The following is a 26958-nucleotide window of genomic DNA, read 5'->3' on the forward strand; positions in this document are numbered from 1 at the left end:
TTGTGTTGTTCTTCGTGTAGTTTAGATCCTTGTGAGGCGACGAGACGTAGGTAGGAAAGAGGTGCGATCTCCATGTGCACCCCAGAGTTCGAACCTAGAGGGTCTGCCAGAACCCGAAATCCGACAGCGACTTTTGGCTGCTTAGCCACCTTCTCCGTCGGCTCCGGAGTCGACGTCCGAGTGCTCTTCTGGGTGGTGGCGCTTGGATCCGCACTCTTCACACGACCGCCGAATGGATCGTGGTGCTGCTTGGATCGACCCTCAGAGCGCAGCGGCGAGTCGACCTCTTCCTCTTCGCCCGACTCCTCGCTCTCTTCCTCCTCCTCTCCCGGAGACTCCCATTCGCCACTCTCCTCCGCACTGTCCTCCCCCGCCTGGTCCTGCGCCAAGGCCTGTTCACCGTTGGGCATGGAGTACATCTCAATGAATACCTGCAAAGCAAATCGGTCAAAACAAGAGTCAGCCAACGCCGAGCGCAGTTGCAACGCAAATGGAAAATAGTCGGAGCGGAGAATGTACCTTGTTGGGTGGGTTGTCGCTTCCGAAAGGGACAACTCGCCTAGATCCTCTGGGGTTATATTGATTGCCCATGATACCCTTCAACCACAAGGCAACGGTCTCGAGTAGCACTTCTTCTGGATGGACCCGAGTGGTGTCGCCTGGTCCAGAATACAACCACATCGGGTGGTCACGGGCCTGGAGAGGTTGGATACATCGAGTGAGGAACACCTCCAGCAAGTCCAAGCCAGTGACTCCATCGTTGATAAGCTGGACCACTCGGTCCACTAACATCCTCGTCTCCATGGTCTCGGCGGCGGTAACATTCAGTGGAGCAGGAGTCTGGACACGGTCGAATGAAAAAGGAGGAAGACCGGTCAAATGAACTGGAGTCGCAACGTCCTGGCAGTAGAACCAGGACGACTGCCAACCCCTGACAGATTCAGGAAGGGTCACAACAGGGAAAGCACTCCTATTCCTCTTTTGGATACCCAAGCCCCCGCACATCTGGATCACATGGGTTTTCGAGTCACTCGACTTCGCCTTCTTAACCGACTGGGAAGGAATGGTGAAGATATGTTTGAAGAGACCCCAGTGTGGTCGACAGCCTAAGAAATTCTCGCACATCGACACGAATGTGGCTAGGTATGTGATGGTATTGGGGGAAAAGTGGTGGAGTTGTTCCCCGAAAAAGTTCAAAAACCCGCGGAAGAAAGGGTGCGGAGGAAGCGAGAAGCCCTGGTCGACATGAGTGGCGAGCAAGACACACTCACCTGGGCGGGGCTGTGGCTCCGTCTCTCCCTTCGGCAGCCTCGCCGCCCCTGCTGCGATCAGCCCGGACTCCTCCAGCTCGGTCAGATCCTCCTGCCGGATCGAAGACCGGATCCAATCGCCTTGGATCCATCCCTGCGGCAACCCCGAGCACAATGACGATCCGCGGCTTGGTTTCTTGCCCTTCGCCGCCCCTGTCGCCTTCTTGGCGCGTTCTAGCGCCGCCGTCTTGTCCTTCACCATGGTGGGAAAGCGGGGGTGTCGGAGGCGGAGGCGCTTGGTACGGCAGAGGAGCGGAGAAAGAAGAAGAGGAGGCGGGCGTGCACAATGCAGGCGCCCCGGCCCATCGCCTTATAAAGGCTCACTTCCGAGTGACTGACGCATGGGACCGGGCAATCCCGTCAAATCCTGCTACTATTTGCGCGCAGCGAACATGGCGAAAAAGGCGGTGCGTTAATCGAGGCGTCTCGGCTCGTCCAGGTCCCCCTTTTTTCGGCGCCCTCCAACCCACGCGCGCCTCCAAAATTTCGTATCTCGCGGAATCCGGGATTCCTCGCAGGCAATCGCGCCCGAGATCTCATGCTCTCACACGACACTCGACGCATGAGGCCACCAGTTCAGTCAACGACTTTCGGAATGGATCAAGGCAACCGAGTCGACTCCGAAGTATCAATGCACGCGTTCAGTCTAACAGGAAACACTCGTGGAGATACAGAACACAAGACAAGTCTGACGTCGTTTTACTTTCCTCTCACACCTTAATCCAGTCAGGCGCTACTGACGAGGATACAGACTTGGGGTAGGGTCATAGGCTCGACCTACGAGCCCTACCCAAGGTCACTACCCTGGGATATGAAAAGACCAAGATTCAACAGAAGAGCACCAGTCTCATACGTCGAGTGCAATCCACTCGACGGTCACATCACTTGACAGCCGTTACCTGTCGACAGTCGACTATGAGGAAGATCACTCAACCATACTGAAGACCAGTAGTCAAGAGAACACACAACGGCCATATATTTACTCCTTAGTCTTCATGGGCATTAAGAGTACTTAATGTTGGCGTTACCAGTAACGCCCATACTTTATGTACATTAGTTCCCTCGTAATGGAGTGGGGCTGGGGTCTTGGCGCACTCTATATAAGCCACCCCCCTCCTCCGGCACAAGGGTTCGCACCTCCTGTAATACAACACACATAATCCAATCGACCGCCTCCGGGCACCGAGACATAGGGCTATTACTTCCTCCGAGAAGGGCCTGAACTCGTAAACATCATGTGTACATCTTCGCCATAGCTAAGATCTTGCCTCTCCATACCTACCCCCTTTCTACTGTCAGACTTAGAACCACGACATGGGGCCCTACTGGTGAGAGGAGACGATGGCTCTGAGGAGATCAAATTCAGGAAGGACAGATATCTGACGACAGTCCAGACTGAGGGGCGCGGTGCGCCATAGAGGGCGCCACCAAGTTGAGAGGACTTGTGTGTGGAAGCAATCCTTGGTGCGGAGAAGCGAGATGATCTCCTCAAGGATGACGTATGGGAGATCGCTGATGCGGTCCACCGGAAATTCTACCTATTCCTCATATCCGGGTGGGTGGGAGGGGGGCTCGCCACTTCTCCCCGTGCTGCCGGGTGCAGGATCCACAACCGGCGTCGCCACTGGCGGGAGCCACATCTTCTTGGCGCTGGGGCCAGCCGACTCCATTTTCCTTGTGGGTGTCGCACCGAGCTCATGGGTTTGAGCAGAGTAGCAAGAGACAAGCCTAGTGGTAGTACGAGTGGGGAAGAAGGAGGGCTGGGGATTTCTGTAGGAGTGGAAGAAGAGGAGCATGTGTTTTCAGTATGAGTGAGGAAGAAGGTGAGCAGGGGTTTTCTGGATGAGTGAGGAATATGGGGAGTGGGGGGAATTGGGGGAGATGGAAGCGGGAGAGCAAGTTGATCGTGTTTATAAGGCCCGCTGCACTAACTACTCACTTTTTCCCAAGAATCGCTCTCTTCTTTTGTGTTGCTACATTGGAGCTGGCGCATGGACTTGGCTGACTGGCCATGCATGCAGGATGCATGTGCCCGCCGGCCACTGCATGTGCCTGGTTTGTTATTAGGCCTATTTAATAGGGTGGTTATGGAGTAAATTAAGGAGATTTATTTTCTCTGTGTGCATCTTCTTGGTCTTAGCAATTGGCTCATGGGCCTAATAAACCCGGACGGAGGGAAGTATGAGTGGAAGCGAGGAGGAAGGAGAGTTTTTCTAGGATCACCTGCTCTTCAAGAAATATGGGCTTCTCCTTGCAGAAAACAGAAACGAATGGGCTTTAGGATGGATAGGCTTTTGTATCGGCCCAGTCGGATGCCCGTGTTTCGTACTGGAGGGCCTTGTGCTAGAGGCAGCCCGAGACACTCTCCAGCTTATTGCCCATTCAAAAGAAAAAAAGAGAAGCCTCCATCTTATGGCTACTCATCGATAATCTTTTTCAACTTGGCATTCACCAAATTAGAGGATGTGGTACTGGATGTAGACACTCACATTAAACTAAGCTTCAGAAGATAAAGTATGCATACTAACATTCAGAAGAACAAAGTTCAGTATGTTGATGCATCTCAATGATTCACCATACTATAACCAATACGAAGCTGTGAGAAGGTGTGGAAATAAAGAAAATCGGTCGATGCTTCTATGAGCAAAGGGCCTCCCTGCACACGCATTAATTTCCTGGGCATGCTTGTTTCTTCTCAATGTTGCGAGCACTTTGAGCATGTTGGCAACTCCACAGCTAGCTAGTTGCCTCATCTTGCAATTGATGCTGACACATTTGTAGCAAACACATGAGGCCATATACATGACTCAACATGAGTCCGTATTGTGCAGTTCCCCTGAAATAATCTTCATTGTCCTGAATCTAAAAAATAGGAAAACAATAGCTGTACTTAAACGGTGTTGCAAAACAATAGCACATATCAATAGCTTGGAATGACAAAACACGATGATCTGGACAAAGGGGATACTGACCTGCTTGAGGAATATTATATATAATTTCATAAGTCCTTAGTTGATTTCCACCTCCGGTTGCACTTCTTGTTGTTTTGGGGCTGGTTAGGCTGGAAGTTCTTCTCGTGTACCATGTGGGAACTAGAAGCTCCCTAGCGACACGAGCACGTGTGTCTTTTGCTCTCGCCTTCTCTTCAAAATCAAGAGTGCTAATGAGATCCGAAACAGAAAACTCATGTCTCTTGTTTTTCAGAGAAGTAGCAAAATTGTTCCACGAAGGTGGAAGCTTGGCAATGATGGTCCCAGCAACAAATTTTTCCGGCAACACACATTTAAAGTACTCAAGTTCCTTAGCGAGTGACTATTATCATGCTCATGCAAATGCTAGAATAGATCACATTAAAAAGTGGTGCAACTCACACTCACCTACTCACACCACACTTAGAGCATGGTTAATAGTATAGCCAACATCTGGCTATATAAAGTTGACACATCATCTAGAACCAACCTAATAGCCTTCTTGTACAATAGTTAGTCCCTTTAGTATAATACTATATCATTAATAATGGCCCCACCTTTTGTCTCACAAAGTATGTTGGAGCTCCTGCTACAACCGGCTACAAGTTCACAACCCGCTTCTCTTCTCGCTCCTCTTCTCTCTCCTTCAACTAAGCACAAATACTATATTTAAATTCTTATAGCCTGCTTATGTCATCTAATTGTAGTACTTGGTCTAAAGTTACTCTCCACTGTGTAGTCTGAAATGCCGAGCGGCAGCGGGCGGTGTCCTCGGTCGGTACGCCACTTCAACGGCGTAAGCACTGAGAGGTCGCGTCACCCTGACTTGCCATCAATGTGGAGCGACGGGCTCAGTTGGCGCCGGGCAGCAAGCGCGCGCGGGAGGGGGGAGGGGTTTTTGTTGGGCCAAGAAGGTGAGAAGCCAACTTGGGATTGGTCCAGACGGGGAAATATCATGTGCTCCCATACTCACTGGAAGTTTCATGCATATGACACTAGTCTATGTTACTACTCCCTCCTTTTCGCTTTATAGAGATTTTTAGAGTAACATAGTAATATGTTACAGTATAAGTTACTCCCCACTATGACCAGCCTTGGCATCTCCCAGTGCTCCACCATGGATAGCTGCTAAGCCTGCCACGTAGGCATAAAATATGATGTGGCAAGTTAATTAAGAAGAGAGAGACTAGTTTCGTGACCCCAGGAAGAAATGGTGGAAAGACAATATTGAGTCTATAGCTAATTAAATGAAGCAAGCTTAGCAACTACAAACTAAGCACCAATGGATTGGAGACTTGAGTTGCTAAGGCTGGCCATAGTGGGGTAACATAACTTGTATCATGTACTTGGGACTCGCAAACATGCTTATGTGGCAGGCAATTAAAGAAGAGAGGAGGGTCACAGTAACATAGGTGGATACCGTATCATAATAAATGTTATACTACTATGTGGCATGCATGGCAATAAATGAGACCATATATTATACTACTTTATGATACTATGCGCTATGGATGTAGTATCATACACTAGTATCATATGCATGATACTAGTATATGTTACTCTCCACTATGACCAGTCTAAGCCATTTAATGCACATAGCACCTTGGAAGAGGTCTTTTCCATACGGTATCATAATATGATACTCAACTCTCTCTTTCTTCATTTAATTCTACGACACCTCATCAAATTTTCCTACTACTAGTTGGCATGCATGATACTACTTATAATACTCCCATTACAACCAACCTGGTAGAATTAAAATACCTAATCTAAATGGTCGCCGCCCGATCTCTTTGTCCTCCTCCAGCATCCGGCAGAAGAAGAATCATGCAAGACACCGGCTATATTCGCTGGCGTCGCCTCGGCGGTGGCCTTCATGGGATACAATCGGCGGCGGCCTCCCATGTTCTACTTCTCCTTGATGATGGCGGCGGGTGGGGACGTGCTACCCGCACCTCATCGACATTCGTGTAGCCGCATCACCTTGTCGACATCCGCGACGGCTTCTTTCTTTGCCTGCATGTCGCGGCTACGAGCGTGTCGACGGCGGATGGCGCAGTCGCAGATACTAGAGGCGATGTACGACGCCGCGGCATCAAGGCAATGACGATGCCCTTGCCGCCGTGCTCCCCGACAAGTTGGCATGGAGCAAGTCGGCACTTTTCCTGAAGCTGTATTGGAGAGGCCAGCTGCGGAACCACTCGCTGGCTTAGTGCAGCAACTGCCTCCGACGGGCTAGGCGAGGTAGGTGGAGAAGCGAGCTTCCTCGCTCGTAACTGTCAGGCTCGGCGGGCCACCCAGACGGCTTTTATGCTGGAGAACTGCTCTTCCTGCTCGTCGGATGTCGCTGAAAGAGTGGACAAAATGGTGGAAGGAGGAGCTTGGCCGACATCCTGCTCCTGAATGGACGTGTGTGGCCGGAGTTGATTTCTCGCATTCCACGCAGTTTTAAATGTAGGTTTTTGAATGCGGTGAGGAGACTGGTACAACTGGGAGTGCAGCGGCGGCGCCCTAGGCCGGCGCGCCTCTTCAAATGGTGGACGCAGTGAGATGTTACGTCCACCCTGACCCCCTTGACCGTGGACCTTGACGGTATACGTCACCTTGTGTCCAGATCTGAGATGCCACGTGTACCAGATGAATGACTCCAAGCTCGACCACCGTGACGCAAGAGGTGCGAGCCGAGGAACACTGTTGGAGACACCCTCCTCGGACTAGCCACAATGGGTAGTAACATAGACTAGTAACATGCTCATGTTACTAGTCTATGTTACTACCTCTATAGTAACATATGTGTGGTAACATGCAACACTTCATTTATTATGCTATAGACACATCTTGCCTTGATATGTGTGATGTTACTACTTTCCTCTCTTTCTTCATTTATTTCTTGCCACATCATCTACTTTATCTAGACATGTGTGATGTTACTATATATTTTACTCCCACTGTGGGTAGTCTCATAATTTTCCTCGTCATCATCTGAGTCCTAGAAGATCTCACCCACATCATCATTAGGCATGCAGCCGCCTTGATAGACAACGTGCGCTGAAGGAGTAGAGGCGACTGGGGATGCACAACGTCGTGGGCACTCCGTACGTGCTCGTGTGCGTGCTTTTCCATCGTTGCTAGCTCTAAGGCCGAGGCTGCAGACGTCTTCATCTCCGACTAGTTGTTGAGCAATGACGACGAAGAGGTGCCGCAAGAGATGCGTAGGCGCCGTTGTGTGTGAGCTTCGTCATAGCACGACGAATCAGATGTTGCCGCAGATGGCGCACGCCTCCATGCAGCCGAGTGTGTGTGCATGCATGTGTTATGCACATGCATTCTGCGGCCGAGTGTGTGTGCATGCATGTTGTGTATGTGCATTGTGTGCTCCATGTTGTGCACGTATGTGCATGAGTTGGATCGGCATGAGTTAGTGCATTGGCGTGTGTACCTGCGTGGCTGCATGTGTCCTGAACATGTGTGGCTTCTTGCGTGGTTATCAATATAAAGTATAAAACATCTTCAACTACCATCCTGATGTATCGTCTATAGTGGTTAGCGAAGAGTTCATGTTCTTTTATTTGTTTATAGGTGGGCAGGCGGCAAAAAACAGGGGAAAACGCGCAAGGTTCCTTGCAGATGCTGCAGCGCAAGGTTCTTTGCTCCTTCTCGGTCATCGGGAATCTATGTTCTTCAATTCTTTTTTTACATGAGTTTTGTTCATCCTTTTGCCAACATGCGAGACATCTAGCATCAATGTGCACGTGTCATGCAAAAAAATGGAGATAATCAGATAAGCAGTGTGTAAGTGAGTCGTGCACTTCGGTGGCACCTACTACGCAATATTTTTCTCCTCGATGGCACGTGAATAGTGCACATACTCAACGACGGAGCACGGCATGGTAGCCATGACAAGCTCAACCCTTTTTTGGAGAGAGAGTACGTACTAAATAACTTTGATGTGTCCCGTCAACTTGCAGAATGACGAGAAGCTTGCTTACTACGCCTTCTGCCTTGCCAACGCATGTGCGGTGGCTCGCAGCACGAGGAGAAACTTTTGCTTACAAGCGATGGATGTGCAGCAGTTCATTTGGTGTCAGATTGCTAGAAGTACTATTGTAGTACCATCATTATTGTTCGACTTCCGGAAGAGGCGAAGAGCCAAGCGCAAGGTCACCTACTAACCTTAGTCTAGGCATAGTGGGAGTAATATAAGTAGGGTTACCTCCTTTTTTATTCTAGAAACAACCACACACGAATATTGGACGGTAGAAGCATAGCAACTGAGTCAAAAATTGAAACCAACCAATGAACTACTACTACTGGTGAGCGTTTGCTAGTACGTATCATGTACTCCATCTGTCCATGTATATAGGGCTTAATGCACTTTCCGAGACTAACTTTGGCCCTGTTTGGATCCATGGGTTAGAGTTAGTTTGAGCTAGTTGGGGCTCAAATAGCCCTAAAGTATCCAAGCATGAGGTTTAAATTGGAGCAAGTTGCAGCGAACCCACCAAAAAAACTAGGGAAACGTTTATTGCCGGCGGACCGGCTGAGTTTTCGGCCGGCCGCACGCACAGTGTTCAATCCACTGTATCGCACGTACCTCTTTGCTTCTTTATTTTTCTCTACCTTATATTTTTCCCCCACCTCTCGTTCCTTATCCATAAGCAGCACTTGTTTTCTTCTCCATCGTTCTCATGTTGCGCTGCTTTGCCGCTGCTCTCGCTCCTCAATCTCCATGATCCCGGTGCTGCTGCTGCTGCAGATCAACCGCCGCCGTCTGCTGCTAGGGCGAGCCACTGCGGGCGGAGAAAAGATCCATAACCAGCACCACCTCCTTCCTCCTGCTCTCAACAACCCCCATATCTGGGCACACACGAGCTACAAAGCGCCCGGAACGCATGCCGCAACGGTGATGGACAAGTGCAGCAACCAACGACGAGCGTCGGCCCATCGTTGATCCCGTGCTGCAACCATTGACAAAATAGCTTCAACCTATAGATTAAAAAGCTTCAACCGGCTATAGAGAAAGCTTCAAACGGCGCTGCCAGTCGGGGGAAAGCTACAACCGTTGACATAGAATGCTCCAACCTAAATGAAAAAAGTTTCAACCAAACGATAGAGAAAGCTTTAACCAGGAGAGCTGTTCAAACAAAAAAAGTTGCAACCATTGACAAAAAAGCTTCAACCATAGATGGAAAAAGCTCCAACCAGTGAGAGAGAAAGCTTCAACCAAAGACGCTGCTCAACCAGAAAAATTGCAACCCTTGACAGAGAAAGCTTCAACCGTACATTGGAAAAGCTTCACCCGGCAACCGACGACAGAAAAAGCTGCGACCGACGACCGGGCTTGGGTGAGATGAAGATGCTACACGTGTTTTTTTGCTAGAATCGGTGACCGTGGTCGCCCGCTAGAATGCTGCAACCGCTCTCGCTAGATGTTGGAACCGGCATAATTTTTTGCTACTACGCGCGGTGACCGCAGTGACCTCGCCTGCCAGATGTTGCAACCGCTCTCACTAGATGCTGGAACCGTGCCGTGCGTTGCTGCAACCATGGTGACCACGGCCCGCCATATATTGGACCATAGACAATGGCGACGACGGCGAAGCTCAACGGCGAGGTGGCGGGGCGAGTCAGGCAGGGAGGACGCCTGCTTGGGAGTGGGGATGGCGAGCGGCTACGCTGGAAACGGGCGAGTGCAACCACGCGACCCGTGCTGGAAAACGGTGACACACGGCGCTGCGAGCCATGAGGGTCTCGCCGAAGACGCGCGACACTGCAAGCTGCGAGGGTCTCACCGGAGACGCGCGGTGTTGTGAGCGCCGGCAGCGGCAAGCGCGGAGTCCACCATGGACAAGAGTTGAATAGCTGCGGCCGCCTCGGAAACTCGCCGTTGACTTTTCCTATGCGTGCGTCGTGGGGTGTGTTTACTTTTGCAAGAAGAGCAGGGCAAATCCAATGGTTATGACCACTCCAATCGAACGATGCAGGAGAGACCGGCCGAAAGCTAGCGCTGGCGCGCCGGCGCCTAGCACTGGCCAAAAAACTATCCCACCCAAGAGGTGCTAATTGGAGATAGTTCTCATTGGGTCCACTAAAAAATTACTTTTCTCTCTCCATCAAGTGCATTTATTGTCAATCTAACCCTGTCACCCAAACACCTCTTTGGCTACAGTTAGTTCAGGGTTAGTCATGAGTTAGTCTAATCTCTAGCTAAGTTAAAGTATCCAAATAGGAGCAGTATAGGACATGCAAGTTTCTCAAAGCATATAGTCAAGTTCGTACGTGAAAGAATCTTTTTTTAAACGAAACGTGAAAGGATCTTTGAATGATATAATTTTCAAATTATATAAAATCTTATCAATAGTCAAAGGAATCCTTGAAGAATACATTAGGCCCTATATAAAATCTTACCAATAGTCAAAACCAAGTGTTCTAAACGAGTTGAAAACGAGAAACTGGACTCACTCACGGCACGACACGCCTGTCTCGTTTGGTCCGTCGGTCAAAGTGCTTCCTCTTCTTGGCATAACAATAGAGTACAATATTTTTTAAGAATGCTCTTGGCATGTCTCTAACATGTGATGAGTTAACCGACCTCAATAGACAACAAAAATGCCAGCCCGCCGCACTTTGAGAGAGACGAGGAGCGAGAAGCGATACGGGCTGCTGGATTACTAGAGCTAGGTGTTGCACGGAAGCCAAGAAATATGGTCATAGCGTGGGTTAGCCATGTAGTATGATGTAACTACACTCTGCTGCCGTGTTTCGTACTCTTCCGGTCCATTGTGGAGATGATTGGTTGATTTTATATCGTGGAATAATATAAAATATTATGAGTGCAGACACTCCACCACGAGGTTCCTTGCTCCTTCTCGGTCGTCGGGAATCTATGTTCTTCCACTCTTTTTTATTTTGACGTGAGCTTTGTTCATCCTTTTGCCAACACGCGAGACATCTAGCATCAAGGTGCATGTGTCATGCAAGAAAATGGAGATAATCAGATAAGTAGTGCGTAAGTGAGTCGTGCACTTTGATGGAACCTACTACGCAATATTTTTCTCCTCGATGGCACGTGAATAGTGCAAGTACTCAACGACGGAGCATGGGATGGTAGCCATGACATGGTCAGCCCTTTTTTGGAGAGAGTACGTACTAAATAACTTTGATGTGTCCCGTCAACTTGCGGAACGATGAGAAGCTTGCTTACCACGCCTTCTCCCTCGCCAACGCGTGCGCGGTGGCTCGCAGCATGAGGAGAAACTTTTGCTTACAAGCGGTGGACGTGCAGCAGTTCATAGTGGATGTAACATAGGTAGTAACATAGCGCAGTCCAAGATAAGTTTGCTTATGTGGCATGCATTTAATGAGGAGAGATGTGTTTAGAGTAACATAATATGTTACTGTAACATAGCGTTTTCCAAGAGAGGATGAGTCAACAAGGTAATAAATGAAGCTAACGCGTCAATTTGAACTTTGTTCCGTCTAGGCGTGGTACCTGACCCTCGTTCGAGTAAACAACCGCTACACGCATCAAATTATCACGTGGGCTGCTTTTCATACAGAAACGAACTCCACCATCTACCCGCGCGGGTGTGGCCGGGAACGAGACGTGAGTATGGCGTCCTGCGTGCACCTTTTCTTTAGGTGCGGGTACATACGTGGGTGGATGTGAGAAAGATGGTTTGTGCGAAACAGAGGCAATGTGTCGATGATATCTCAAACAAAAAAATGTAACATATGCAATGTGTGCGAAATGGAGTCGTGGACGTGAGATATCGATAGAATTGAAAACGGGGATAAAGAGTTCCATCGAATTTGTGTTTGCCCACCTCAAAGATACAGGGCGGCTGGTCTACTAGAATTTGAGAGGGCAGAGGTGCAGTTTTTTCTATGGCATTGATACCTACCTACAACGTTCGACTATCAGTGTGTGTGGGGGGGAGGGGGCAGAGACCGATCGACTAGTATATGTGTGGGGAAGGAGAGAGACCTAGCTATGTATTGAGGGAGATCGATCGGCATCTATGGATATGTGTAGCAGAGGAATAAGTTTGGGAGAAAGACAAAGGTAAAGTGTCGGAGGGTTGGTGGTGGAGTGGCGTCTCGCAAATGGTGGGAGGGGCCTGCTAGACAAATGGAGGGTATGAGTGCAATATCAATAAGAGAGGGCGGGGGATGTCTGTCTGTCTTTGCACATGTGTGTGAGAGATGGGTCGGGAGGTATGCAAGGATGATGTGGGGAGACGATATGGTTGTGGTAAGCATACGTAACTACATAGGCAGATCAATCGTTGTGTGTCCGAGAAAGGGAGATACATAACTAGTGAAGTAAGTGTAGCGGTGTGTGGGGAAAATGAATTAGATTCGACCTGGCTATATGTAGGGAAATCGGTACGTATACATGCATGCATGTGTTAGAAGCAAATAAGGTCCGGAGAGACAGACAGGGGGAGAGAGGTGCGGCTAGGAGGTGGTGCGAGAGGCCTACCATGTTGAGGGGGGAGGAGTGTGCGAGTATGAGATCAATTAAAAGAGGGGCGGGAGTGTGCACCTGTGTGGAACCGTATTGGAGATAGGGGGGCATGGACGGTGAGAGGAGAAGAGGGGAAGTATATATGTGTTTGTGGTAGGCACACTTGGCTAGAGAGGTATATCGACCGGTGTGTGCCGGAAAGAAGGAGCCAGTGGGCCTACACACACCGTGGGTGAACAACCTAAAGAGAAATAATGAACGTGCGCGATGGAGGGGACGCTGAGGGAGGGTGAGAGGGGGGTGGGCGTGTGCATGCACGATAGAAAGTTAGCGCTAGCTAGCTACAAATATAAGAGGATCGTGAAGATGTAAAAGATGAACAAAGATCATAATTCATTATAAAAAAGTGGATACAGATACTTGAAGAAGATATCATAATGTAGAACATTGATTATAATTTGGGCTAATGTGCGTCTTTTGCAGCTCAGGGCTAAATAATTGTCATAAAGTAGGGGGCGGGGCACTATACTTTGTGTGATAAACATGGTGTACGTATGGAACATGGTTTAGATTATAAAGTTAGCCTCGAAAAATGCATTAGGCCCTATATAGATGGAAGGAGGGAGTAGCTTTGAATAGCATTTGTATAGTAAAATGGGACAAAACTCTCTCTTTGTGTGGTGTGAATAGTTTTATTTTTTTCCTTTTTTTATTGAGGGAACTGCGAATTGATTTGGTACGTACAAGTACAATGTTACACATTAGGCTTGTCCCTAAAATTCAACCCGCGCCTTATTATATCTCGAAAATTCAGATATCGTGCTCCGAAAACTGGCGCCTTCATAAACCGCGCCTTGTTATCCCGAAATTACAGCGCGCGCGAAAACTCCCTCTAGCTGCCAAATCCCGACACACGAAATCCCCCTTCTAACCCTAAGCCTAAAGGGCCGCTAGTTCAAATTGGTGGGGGTACTTTTGTAACACACCCTACATTTTGGGCAAGCGCGTCCCTAAGTCATGGTTCCCCCCCTCCCATCACCTCCTTTTTGCCATTCGAAATCCCAGGCAACCATAACCTCTGCGCTCCAGCCGTGAAACCCCACCCTCCTCCATCCGCCACCTCACCGCTGCCCAGCCGGAGCCTCTTCCCTGATGACGTCGTCCACCGCAACAGCTCGACGTCCCTTGTCCACCTCCCCGTATGAGGATCCGTCGTCCATCTCATCGTCCCACCGGTTTAGCCGCCCCGTCCTCCACCTCCAAGGAGTTGCTCCGATGATTGCCTCGTCTATCGCGGCTGCTCCATCCCCACAGCGTCGCCTTTCCACCGGAACCGCAACATCCTCACCGACTCCTCGGACGAAGACGAGGCCTACTCGGTGCCACCAAAGACGTTGTACACTCATTGCATCGCACCTTCTCCTTAACTCGACCTCCCGGCGCCGATGGTGCTCCATCCCGCACCCCCATGGAGGGGCTACCTCAAAGTCGGCGCCGCGGGCGACATCTCCATGGCGGCTCTCCCCCAGTGCAAGGACCCTTCGGCGGCGGCGGCCATACCAGCCGTATCTGCTGCTCCAGCTCTCACTCGCTCGCTCGCGCAGCTGCTACTGCTCTTGTTCTCGCCTACTCGCTCGCACAGCTGCTGCTGCTCCAGCTCTCGCTCGCTCGCTCACAGAGCTACTGCTGCTTCGGCTCTCTCTTGTGCTGCTGCTGCTGCTCTGGCTCTCGCTCGCTCTCTCGCGCTGCTGCGGCTGCTCTTCCCCTCACTCGTGTTGCTGCTCTGCTCCGATTTAGCTACACTTCAGTCGACTGAATCGACTTTTGGGTCAGTCGATTTTCAGGGGGTGGGGGCCTCGTGGAGTTAAGGAAGAACCACCCGCAGCAAGGAGGGGGGCTCGCCGAAGAAGTACCGCACTATCCATCTTAGGGTTCAGGGTGGGGGAGCTTGTGGGGCGGTGGCATGGGGATCGCCGGAGAAAAAGCTCGGCGCGGGGGGAGGGGCTTAGAGGGCTGGCCGGGGCAGCGACGGACAGGCGGTGGGGAGTTGTTTCGGGGCGTCGAGGCGGCACGGGGGCGGTGGTTCAGCCGGTGGTGGCTGGCGGCTCAGGGGGTGCAGGTTGAAGATGAACTGGAGGCCCTCCCTAAACTACATGTCAAGTGCCTCTCTGCTACCATTGCATTCAGTTTCGACAGTAGCAGATTCCACAGTAAATTTCAGTTTGGACAGTTAAGTTCAGAGTCAACATTTTTTACCTCATCTATTGTAGTCAGGTGGTTTTTGGTGATGTAAATTTTACATCTGTTTTACAACATCTATTGGAGATGCTATTAGAATAATACTTGAGATTAATGATGTCTATCTTGTGCTGCTTCAGCCCTGATGTCTTACGGGTCACCAGAGCTGCTCTAATGACACAACGATCCATCATAACAAAACAGTGCCATGGATGCCATCTACAGATTCCTTAGATCTTCCTCCACACCTCCGACAGCCACCTCTGCCTCAACTTCTTCACCGACCAATCAAATGATGTTGAGGTCGACACGGCTACGGCAAGGAGGTTGTACACTAGTTGCATCACTTATTACTCTACATTCATGTCGATCCATTATGGCTATTTTGGCTCAACGGAAAAACATAGCAATATGAAATTTTCCTATGGCACTCTACTATTCAATTATTCATGCATTTTGTTGAAAGGAATGGAGCAAAACATCCACCTGGACCTACTTTGCAAAATCCTATGCATGAAAACAAGACCAAGTGCATTAGTGGCAGAATAACATTCTAACTGTACACGCTTTCATATGGTTTCACTTTATTTTGGCCATGTTTCTTTGCATTCCTCTGCTCTTCCATTTCCTGTGAACCAAACACCCAAGTTGATAGAAATCCTGTGTTTACAAATGCTTTGTTTACCATGTGCATTCATATCCTATTCCGGTGTTTTTCCTATCCCTGTGTTTTTAGAATCATGCAAGCCAAATGAGCCCTTACAGAGTTACTTCAGTTACAGGTAGGTGTCGAAGGGAACTTTGTGTGGTTTGTCCTGCTCCTGTCGCGACGTCGTCCACCTCACATGAGCTACTCCATTAATAGAAGCATCCACCAAACCATACATCACGACTCTTGACCGTATTTCGCCGCCTCAGATCTCCTTCCCTGCCGCCGGCACCCACTGCAACGGCACCACCATCATTGAATTAGCAGATGAACCTGAGGAGTACACGGGTCCACAAGAGAGGTCACGCTCTTTTGTTTCTGCTTATGTTATGCATTACTTAAAATTACCTGCTACTTTATCGTCATGTTCACCTCTTAGACTCCAAGCCAGGTCCAAATTAATGTTCAAACTTGAGTTCTAAATTAGTTTGGGGGCACATATCGAGGCAGCAATGAATAGTATCTCTGTCTAATATCTGGTTCACCTAGGGTATGCCTATGTTGTTCATCTTGGGTGGGAAACAAATAGTAAAGCAATCACCATCTTTCTTTTTATTAAATTAAAGCAATCATCAGCCTGCTATCATTATTTTTGGATCCATCCACTGGTTGTTACCATCACTCTAAATTTCTACATGCTCTCCTTACATAATCTCACCATATTTTTTTCATATGCATGTCAGATATTGTACATAGTCATGCTGAACATGTAGAGAAAAAGAGAAGAGTTTTGCGCGGCAATACAATTTCATGCAGACATCGCTGCATGGTGGGTTCAATGGCAAACCCTCCCTCCCCCCCCCTCTCCAGATTGTAATCCAGGGGAAGATATTTGTTCTGAGGTAGATTCGGACGTAGCTGACCACTCCTATTTACCCCCCAAGGTGTTTGCTCTACCTTGGCATGATGATGTTTGTCATATCATGCATATGTTGCCTTGCAGTGCCTACTTTTGACATAATATATGTCATCTGCTTAGTTTAGACATGTTCTGTAATGCCACCTGTTTAGTTTCTATATCATATATGGGAATTATGCAGTCTCATGTCTTTTAGCCAGCCATAATATATGTGAAATGTGCAATGTCATCCTGTTTAACTAGGTATCATATATTTGAATGATATCTTGCCCATCCTTTTCTTCATTATATTTACATTTGTCGACAATGTTTGTACATTAAACTACTCTTCCTGTGAATCAGCCATTTGGGTGGGAGATGGAAAAATCTGGAGTGAAAACAAGGCCTTTAGAGCAGACAGTGCTACCTGTTGAAGCAGATCTCTTGTTGGGTCCCAATAGCTCCTTAGAGATGGGTTCAGAGACAGAAGACCGGTCCTATTCCCCCACCGAGGGTATGCACTAACTTGGCATGGTTATTGTCACGCCCAATATGCGACCCTATCCAAAAGGAACTCGAAGGTCCCACCAAGGATAGACCCGCATATTGAAACGCTTTTGCAAGGTGGATATCATTACATCAACATTACATAATAGATGGGGATACATACAAGAGGCATACAATGCCACACGAATACAACATCACAATACATAGGAGCATCATCCCACTATGGATGAAACACAAACAAAAACTCAAACGACATCCACCCTGCTAGCCCAGGCTGCCGACCTGGAACCTATCCCCTGATCGAAGAAGCAGAAGAAGAACTCAACGCAAGCAAGCATCGCTCTCGCGTCATGAACATCGATTAACCTGTACCTGCAACTGTTGTTGTAGTAATCTGTGAGCCACGAGGACTCAGCAATCCCATTACCATGGGTATCAAGACTAGCAAAGCCTAAAGGGAAAGGAAGGGGTAAAGTGGTGAGGCTGCAGCAGCGACTAAGCATATATGGTGGCTAACATACGCAAATAAGAGCGAGAAGAGAGCAAGCAGAACGGTCGTCAACTAGTAATGATCAAGAAGTGATCCTGAACTCCTACTTACATCAAACATAACCCAGAAACCGTGTTCACTTCCCGGACTCCGCCGAAAAGAGACCATCACGGCTACACACGCGGTTGATGCGTTTTAAATCGGATCTGGTGTCAAGTTGTCTACAACCGGACATTAACAAATTCCCATCTGCCTATAACCGCAGGCACGGCTTTCGAAAGATTATACCCTGCCGGGGTGTCCCAACTTAGCCCATGACAAGCTCTCGCGATCAACGAAGGAATAGACCTTCTCCCAGGAAGACCCGATCAGACTCGGAATCCCGGTTTACAAGACCTTTCGACAATGGTAAAACAAGACCAGCAAAGCCGCCCGATGCGCCGACAATCCCGATAGGAGCTGCACATATCCCGTTCTCAGGGCAACACCGGATGAGACATCCTACGAGTAAAACCAAACCTCGAGTTTCCCCGAGGGGGCCCTGCAGTCTACTCGGTTCGGACCAACACTTAGACAAGCACTGGCCCAGGGGGGCTAAAATAAAGATGACCCTTGGGTTGGCCGACCCAAGGGAAAGGGTAGGTGGTGGTGAGGCAAATGGTAAAACCAAGGTTGGGCCTTGCTGGAGGAGTTTTATTCAAAGCGAACTGTCAAGGGGTCCCATAAATCACCCGACCGCGTAAGGAACGCAAAATCCGGGAACATAACACCGGTATGACGGAAACTAGGGCGGCAAGAGTGGAACAAAACACTAGGCAAAAGGCCAAGTCTTCCACCCTTTACCAAGTATATAGATGCATTAATAATATAAGAGATATTGTGATATCCCAACCAAAATCCTGTCCACCATGGAGAAATCTTCAACTTCACCTGCAACTAGCAATGCTATAAGAGGGGCTGAGCAAAAGTGGTAACATAGCCAAACAACGGTTTGCATAGGAAAGGTGTCAAAGGTTAGAGGTTCATGGCAATATAGGATGGCTTGATAAACAGGTGATAGGTAGCACCGCATAGCGATAGAACGAAGCAACTAGCATACCAATGATAGTAGTGAGATCCAGGGTAACGGTCATCTTGCCTGAAATCCCGCTAGGAAGAAGAACGAGTCCGTGAAGTAGACGAACCAACGTAGTCGAACGAATCCTCACAATCGCGACATTACCAGAACTAAGAAGCAACACCGAAAAGAAACAACCAACATGGTAAATGCACAAGCATAATCATGGCATGATGCACAAACAAGTATGATGCATGCCGGTTTAATGAGGCATGGCATGGCAAAGTGCACAAACAATCCTACAAATTAAGTGGAGCTCAATATGCAACGAGTTGCATATTGACGAAACACCACAAGCAATTATTTAGTTGATCTCGTTTAGGCTACCAAGCAATATTAAATGTTTTTAAACATGGCAAGAGGTAAAGCATAATGAAACTACCTATCTAGGCAAGTTTAAATAAGGCCGGAAACAACAAACAACAATTCCGGAAAATCCCCATATGCAAATTTTAGATTCGGTACTGTTCTGTCCTAAACACAATTTTAGAGTTGTTAAACAGGAAAATAAACTGGGCCATGTTAAACTAGGCATTTTTCCACCCCATTTACATATAAAGTTTATTAAATTCGGAGCTACGGTTATTTAGTTATGAAATAAAGCATTTTAATATGGCATATTAGCAAATTTAAATAAACAGCAAGTTAAACATTTTTTAACATAGATGAAAATGGCATATTATTAATCTACACAATTTTTTGAGCATTTCACATATATAAAGTTTTTACATATGATGCACTGTTAGAGAGTTATTATATGCATGATGTTTAGGGGCCAGACTGTAAATATGCAGTTTTCTGGATAAGGTTAAATTCGCAAAGTCTAAAAAAACAGAACTAGGCCGAATCTTGGTTTGGGCGAGGGTTGCTCACATTGGGCCAAGCCCAGCTGGTGGAGGAGGCTGGGGCAGATCTGGAGCAGGCCCGATCTGGAGGGGAAGCAGGCTGGGCCTTGGAGCTGGCTGGCGACGCGGGGCCCACGCGAGGCACGGCCCATGCGGGAGGGGGCTGGCGCTCGTCCTCCTCCCTGCACAAGAGGACACAGCGAGGCCACAGCAAGGACAGCGACGATTCCGGCGATGGGGTCGATGGAGAAGAGACTGGAGGGAGCGAGGGAGGCCGGGATTCATCAGATCCGGCGCTCGGGAACCCGTTCCCGGCGGCGGCAGGCCCGGACGAGCACGGCGGCGCGGGATCCGGCCGCGAACTCCATGGCGGAGGTCCTGGTTGAGAGAGGGAGAGAGAGCTCGGGTCAGAGAGCACGCGGGGGAGAAACGAGAGGAGGAGAGGGAGCGGGACCGGCCTGGGGGTCGCCGACGGGGACGGACGCACCACTCCGGCGACGCTGCCGGCGAGCGGAATGGCAGGAGGCGTGCGGGAGCGGGGCGCTCCTGCGCTGCGGGCGGCGGTGCGGTTCCAGGCCCAGATCGGCCCGGGGCGGGCCGCGGACGGGCTGGAGCGGGCCAGCGGCGGAGGAGGCTGAGGGGGACGCGTGGCCAGCTCCGGTTGGAGGAGGGAGGTTGCACGGCGGCGGCAGGCCAATGGGGAGCTGCCATGTGGCTCTCGGGAGGTGGCTGGCGCCGGATTTGGAGGGGGAAGGCGGCGGCGCAGGGCTCGAGGAGGGGGGCTTGGCTGCCAAAAATGGAAGGGAGGCTTCCATTTATAGGTAGAGCTAGGGTTTGAGGGGTTAGGAGGGGGGTTTGAGGCCGTTTCGGAGCCGTTCGATCTCGATCGGACGGTCCGGAGCGGAGGGGGGTTAGGTAGGTGGGCTAGTGGGCTGTGAAGAGGAGTTGGGCAGAGAGGAGAGAAGAGAAGTACAGCCCGGCGGTAGTTTCGGAGACCGAAACGTCCGACGAAGGTACCGACAACGGTACCGCTATACATTTAACGGTTGGGCTATCAAACGAACTCCGAATGCGACGAAACTTGGCAGGCGCTCTTTCTACACTATAATAAGACCGCACGACAAGTTGCAACCCATTCCGAGAACATTTTTATGCCACTTATAAAATAATATTTCGGAGGTGCCGCGGGCGCGTGCAAGTGTGGTCGGGCTCAGAACGGACAACGGAGAGAACCGGCGGAACACGAACGGATGCAAGTTTTATGAAAACATATGGATGCGATGCACATGATGCTATGAGATGAGATGCATAACAAGAACAAAATGCAAAACAAACGACAAAACCCAACCACGAAGGAAATATCATATAGCATCTCCGGAAAAGGCAAGAGTCGGAGTTACGATTATGCAAAATTGTATCCGGGGCGTTACAACACTCCACCACTACGAGAGGATCTCGTCCCGAGATCTAAGATGGCACCGGAGGGAAAACAGAAAGGGAAGAGAAGAGGTAAAACTAAGTTGCTTCTTTGACGAATGAGTGAAACCACGAACCTTGAGAGGTTGAGCAATATAAAAGAAAGAGTGCAACAGAGATGAACGAGATTGCAAACAATCTGTTAGAAAATAGGAACAAGGAACATTACGATAACTTGAAGGTTGCAAAGACATGAATCAAGAGTTTAATGGACAAGAAGGAATTGAAACCCCTCTGGTTGAAACAAGATAAGAATGAATAAGAATGATATAATTTTGACAGCACTCCGACTGTAAATGGAAGAAATTGAACATGAACTTGACAAGATGAGAGGATACTTGATGAAATCAACAACACACTGCCTCCAGAACTATTGAAGGAATGGCACAAGGGGTAAGAAAGATTTCAGACAGCTCTCCGGTTGAGGAAGGAGGCAAAACTTGGTAAGATGAGGGAACTCGAATGAAAACACGACACGCCGGTTAAATGGATAAGCATGAAAATGACATGATCTTCACAATTCGAGTTGATGAGCGAAGGGAGCAACATCACAAAGCCTCCGGAACGGAAGAAAAGAAGCTAGATTGTTGGGATAAAGGGACGAAGAAGAAAATGAAATCTTCTGCCACAAATGAACTTGGAAAGCATCCTTGCAAAGAAGAATTGAACAGAGTTATTGGAAAATCAACAACGAAAAGCACAAGCTTGTAGTGGGCTTATGGAATCCTTCTCAAAATTAGGTGAAATTCTGCCACTACGGAAACAAATAATATAATTGATAACACTGACGAGATGAAAAATTTCTTCCACCAAGAGGATAATTGGAGAACTTGGGTCATTAGTAAGCACCACAATAGCAACATTCCTTAGGGAAGGCTTTAGATGAAATCTATACCAAGATAACTCCAAAGAAGAGATTGATGGATTTAAAATACCTCATTCTTGACAACATGTGAATCGCGAAACATGAATGAAAATTGTCAAGAATGATATAACACCACCTCAAATGATAAGGTAGGAGAATTGCACTTTGGAATGCAAGATGAAGAATACTTGAACTCCTCAAAACAAAACATGTGTTGAGCACCATGTTTATTTTAGAGTATAGCTTGGCGGTTCATAACTTCGAGAGAAAACTTGAAGAACAATTGAAGAATGAAAGGAATCCTTGACGAACCACCATGTAGAGCCTCCATGAAGAACTGCGGTAATAAAAGGGTGATAGAAAGGAAGAGAAATTGAAAACACAAGGTGAAGCCTTGCAATAATTTAGATGGAGCTTCGCGACAATATACCCGAGAAAACATGGAACTCCGTAAAAGAAAAGATGAAGCATCTCGAACCGAGAAAAATGACATGATGAACAACTCTAGAAGGAAGAAACTAGATCACTTGGATGAAACAATGATAAGAATTACGTTATGTGTATCCTTCACCAATTTAAATTGATGACAAGCAGCGGATTTGGCATACTACTTATTCTCGTAGAAAGGATTAAGATAGATATAGCGCAAACTTGAGAAGGTCTTGATGGAAACACTGGTAGGATTGGAAACAACGAACAAATTGATATGATAATGAAGGAAGTGAAATCTTGAACGAACCACCGTAAGAATTGAAAATGAAAGTAGCAAAGGCACAATTCACCGGGAAGAGTTGGGAAACGAATGAATATACTTGAGGAGATTTAGATACAAGTGAACGAAGAGATCATGAGCTTATTAGAGAATACTTGAATGATGCACCGGTAGAATATGGAGAAGGAGAGCTAAAAGCTGAGAACGAATAAACCCGAAATGATGGCCTTCGGAGGAAAGAAATGGAAACAACTCATGAAATGCTCCGGATGGTTGAAAAGAATTCTCACAATCGAAAACAACTATGAGAGGATGGCATCAAGCTTGAACTACGCCTCTTTGGAAGAACGGGTAAGGATTTAAGAGGAACTCTTCTTCGGTCTTCAAAATCCGAGAATGATGAGGAGAAACACCATCATGAATTGTTGAGACACTCTGGAAGGATTAAAAGAAAAAGGTTGAGCCAAATATGAAAAGAATTTGAAAACGACCTTGGAGAAGGCATATGACTGATGGAATCCATTCTTACGTCACACTCTGAAAAGAGTTTGGGAATAGCTCCGGGAAAATAAAAGAGTCAGGTAAGATCCTGGGAAAAGACCTGTGGGTTAAGGCCCACTCAAAAGAAAACACCGTTGAACAATTTTGAAGAGAGATTGCACCAGTTGAATTAAATAGCTTGAATGAGAGAAAAACTTGAAGTAACTCGAACGGATTAAGAAAGGAAACATGATTCTTCTGAGATATCTTGAGCACTCCGGACAAGAATAGAGGGAGGTGAACAATTAAGAGGTGCACCGACGTGGAAAAACATTTGAAACGAGGTAAAGAATATGATCAACACTGAAAGCTTGAATTGGATCCACCGGAGAAGAAACAACAATGGAGGATGATGAACTTAAAACTGTTGAGCATCTTCTTGGGAAATCACCGGATAAGAACATTGACAGGAAAAAAATGGAGAAACTTCACATAAATAAATGGATACTTGATTAAGAAATATGAGTCCTTGAAGAAAAAGGGGTGGGAGGGCGGGAAAACAAAGGCAACTTGAGGACGGATGAAACGAACAACGTTGGGAAACTGAGAGATGATCTTGCGAATGTTGAAATGATCGGATCCAGTTGAAAAGAAGCACACCGGTTGGAAAGAATTGACATGACAATCTCGATGATCAAAAGGATTAGCACTCCCATAGAAATATGAGAACACCATTTAAGAAAGGTATGGATTCAACATTTGACTCGAAGCAACTCGAATACCACAAATAAAACAAAACAAAAGATTGGCTTGTAGAATAAGCCGGAACAAACATATGATAGAGATTCCGTCCGAAGTTTTCGTGGTGGGGCCCACACGGGCTCGAGTGTACAGCACCATCATGTACAAGGCAGTGCACATGACATACGAAGTGTCCCCGAACCAGCATAGCCAAGGGTTCTTTAAGACACAATGAGACCACTGTAAAAACGACCGTGGAAAGGCGGACCACTAGACGTCGAACCCCAATCTCATATCATGCATCTGTCGAAAAGATATTCAAGGAGCTACTTGAATTCCCACCTATAAAACTCCCGAAACTTTCTGGTTAAGCAATCTGGTGTTGGGGATACAGGGGAAGCAATATATCTCACCCAAGCTAACAATCCCTACATCCAGCTGTATCCATCCGTCAACACATAACCAAGAAACCTTCGGAAATCGTGTACCTCAACCTTCGAAAAGCATCCGTTATACGAGTTATGGCAATACTCCCGAGCTCGCCCTAGTACTGGGTTATCGGGGTTATCTCACCAACAACTGCATAAAAGAGATTTTCGATGTCGGCAAATCTCAGGTATTCCAGAACTGCAATGATAAAATTGTGACGACAACACCTAGAGATCGACTCCCCGGGACACTGCCACAACCCCTAAATGTCAGGAGGCACCAAGAACAATGTTCTCGTCACAAGACTATCGGAATGATTCCAAGATACCCGCGTGATCCTAAAATAAATTAGTGAAATTTGAGGAGAGGAGAGACAAAACATCTACGTCAGGAGACCTCACCAGAGCGACGAAGGGACTGAGGAGTAAAAAGAATTCCTACTCTCCGATATATATAATCCTAAGACTCAAAATAGTTTTCTTCTAGACTCAACAACGGCCAACAAACAAGGGGGCTCCTAGGGTCGGTCGAGGCTCTGATTACCAACTTGTCACGCCCAATATGCGACCCTATCCAAAAGGAACTCGAAGGTCCCACCAAGGATAGACCGGCATATTGAAACGCTTTTGCAAGGTGGATATCATTACATCAACATTACATAATAGATGGGGATACATACAAGAGGCATACAATGCCACATGAATACAACATCACAATACATAGGAGCATCATCCGACTACGGATGAAACACAAACAGAAACTCAAACGACATCCACCCTGCTAACCCAGGCTGCCGACCTGGAACCTATCCCCTGGTCGAAGAAGCAGAAGAAGAACTCAACGCAAGCAAGCATCGCTCTCGCGTCATGAACATCGATTAACCTGTACCTGCAATTGTTGTTGTAGTAATCTATGAGCCACGAGGACTCAGCAATCCCATTACCATGGGTATCAAGACTAGCAAAGCTTAAAGGGAAAGGAAGGGGTAAAGTGGTGAGGCTGCAGCAGCAACTAAGCATATATGGTGGCTAACATACGCAAATAAGAGCGAGAAGAGAGCAAGCAGAACGGTCGTCAACTAGTAATGATCAAGAAGTGATCCTGATCTCCTACTTACGTCAAACATAACCCAGAAACCGTGTTCACTTCCCGGACTCCGCCAAAAAGAGACCATCACGGCTACACACGCGGTTGATGCGTTTTAAATCTGATCTGGTGTCAAGTTGTCTAAAATCGGACATTAACAAATTCCCATCTGCCTATAACCGCAGGCACGGCTTTCGAAAGATTATACCCTGCAGGGGTGTCCCAACTTAGCCCATGACAAGCTCTCGCGATCAACGAAGGAATAGACCTTCTCTCAGGAAGACCCGATCAGACTCGGAATCCCGGTTTACAAGACCTTTCGACAATGGTTAAACAAGACCAGCAAAGCCGCCCGATGCGCCGACAATCCCGATAGGAGCTGCACATATCTCGTTCTCAGGGCAACACCGGATGAGACATCCTACGAGTAAAACCAAACCTCGATTTTCCCCGAGGGGGCCCCGCAGTCTACTCGGTTCGGACCAACACTTAGACAAGCACTGGCCCGGGGGGGCTAAAATAAAGATGACCCTTGGGTTGGCCGACCCAAGGGAAAGGGTAGGTGGTGGTGAGGCAAATGGTAAAACCAAGGTTGGGCCTTGCTGGAGGAGTTTTATTCAAAGCAAACTATCAAGGGGGTCCCATAAATCACCCGACCGTGTAAGGAACGCAAAATCCGGGAACATAACACCGGTATGACGGAAACTAGGGCAGCAAGAGTGGAACAAAACACTAGGCAAAAGGCCAAGTCTTCCACCCTTTACCAAGTATATAGATGCATTAATAATATAAGAGATATTGTGATATCCCAACCAAAATCCTATCCACCATGGAGAAATCTTCAACTTCACCTGCAACTAGCATCGCTATAAGAGGGCTGAGCAAAAGCGGTAACATAGCCAAACAACGGTTTGCATAGGAAAGGTGTCAAAGGTTAGAGGTTCATGGCAATATAGGATGGCTTGATAAACAGGTGATAGGTAGCGCAGCATAGCGATAGAACGAAGCAACTAGCATAGCAATGATTGTAGTGAGATCCAGGGTAACGGTCATCTTGCCTGAAATCCCTCTAGGAAGAAGAACGAGTCCATGAAGTAGACGAACCAACGTAGTCGAACGAATCCTCACAATCGCGACATTATCGGAACTAAGAAGCAACACCGGAAAGAAACAACCAACATGGTAAATGCACAAGCATAATCATGGCATGATGCACAAACAAGTATGATGCATGCCGGTTTAATGAGGCATGGCATGGCAAAGTGCACAAACAATCCTACAAATTAAGTGGAGCTCAATATGCAACGAGTTGCATATTGACGAAACACCACAAGCAATTATTTAGTTGATCTCGTTTAGGCTACCAAGCAATATTAAATGTTTTTAAACATGGCAAGAGTTAAAGCATAATGAAACTACCTATCTAGGCAAGTTTAAATGAGGCCGGAAACAACAAACAACAATTCCGGAAAATCCCCATATGCAAATTTTAGATTCGGTACTGTTCTGTCCTAAACACAATTTTAGAGTTGTTAAACAGGAAAATAAAGTGGACCATGTTAAACTAGGCATTTTTCCACCCCATTTACATATAAAGTTTATTAAATTCGGAGCTACGGTTATTTAGTTATGAAATAAAGCATTTTAATATGGCATATTAGAAAATTTAAATAAAC

This window comes from Triticum dicoccoides, chromosome 2B (genome assembly GCF_002162155.2).
Source record: "Triticum dicoccoides isolate Atlit2015 ecotype Zavitan chromosome 2B, WEW_v2.0, whole genome shotgun sequence".
NCBI lineage: Eukaryota > Viridiplantae > Streptophyta > Magnoliopsida > Poales > Poaceae > Triticum > Triticum dicoccoides.